The sequence below is a fragment of the Piliocolobus tephrosceles genome, chromosome X (assembly GCF_002776525.5).
Source record: "Piliocolobus tephrosceles isolate RC106 chromosome X, ASM277652v3, whole genome shotgun sequence".
Lineage (NCBI taxonomy): Eukaryota > Metazoa > Chordata > Mammalia > Primates > Cercopithecidae > Piliocolobus > Piliocolobus tephrosceles.
Genome location: NC_045455.1, coordinates 56491997 through 56493161, shown reverse-complemented (window position 1 = coordinate 56493161; position 1165 = coordinate 56491997).

The window sequence follows — 1165 nt, the reverse complement described above, 5'->3', positions numbered from 1 at the left end:
AGACAGAGTGTGGTGACAAGAGGGGTCTATGACCTAGAGGAAGTATTGAGTGCAAGAACTGGAAAAATTGGTATGGTGGTTAGAAAGTGGAGTGTTTGGCTCTTTATTTAAAAGGTACAGAAGGTCCAGGTAAAATCTAAGCTCATGAATGTGATATAGGAAAGGATGGCCTGGAGGAGAAAATCACTATTCAGGAATAGGTAACAAAAAACTGAGATGGCAAATGTTGGGGTAGCTCATCAGCGTGGTACTGTGTCATTTGAAATAATCAGTCTATTTGAAAACTTCAACCAAATATTTCAAACTCTTCTTCCTCTAGGACACAGATTCCCTTCTTTGAGTTGAGCTGCTGTTCTGGGAGCACCGCATGCAGCTCTGTAATTCCCCTGTGCCAATGCTTATCACATTGAAGGACTGTTGCTTTTTTACATGTTGGTGAATACTTTGAGAGTAAGGACTACATTGTGCCTCTGGCTCTAGAAGAGGGGATGATACCTAGAAATACTTAATAAATATTTCTGAATGAATGAATGAATTCAGCTATTGCAAGTAGAGTTTGTTTCAGGTGCAGCTTGATGAAGGAACTCAACATCAACAGGAACTTTTTTTTCATTTCTGATCTCTGCTTTCTTTGGCCATATTCTTGGACGTTTCTCTTTTTGTGCTACAGAAATGGAACCAGACCTCATATTTCTCAGTCCACTGTCTGCATAGCTGGGTGTGTGTACCCCACAGCATACAAAATATGATCCAAAGCATCTGAGCTGAGAGTGAGAAAAGCATGGTTACCCAAGGGAAATCAAGGTATAGCTATCAAAAAATGAATGGATCCTGGGTGGCAGTAACAACAGATAGCTACCATAAAAGCAACAGTTACTTTTCTTGTGAGACCAAGAGGTACCAACAACAACTTCAAGAAGTGCAAGGATTGCATCTTGGTCATTCTTTAGGACTTGGAGTCATCCCCTGGATGTTTTTGAATAAAGGAAACCTGCCTTTGTTCCTGATGAGCTGCTCACTTTGACTTCCCAGAAACTCAGGGTAGCTGAACTGCAGGTTTGGAGGTTGCTGACAGTGGGTCACACTCACTTTTCCAGGAGCCCTTACAACCATGAGGGAAGGGGCACTGTGGCTGCCATAAGCAGTCTCTTAATTGGGTGTCCAC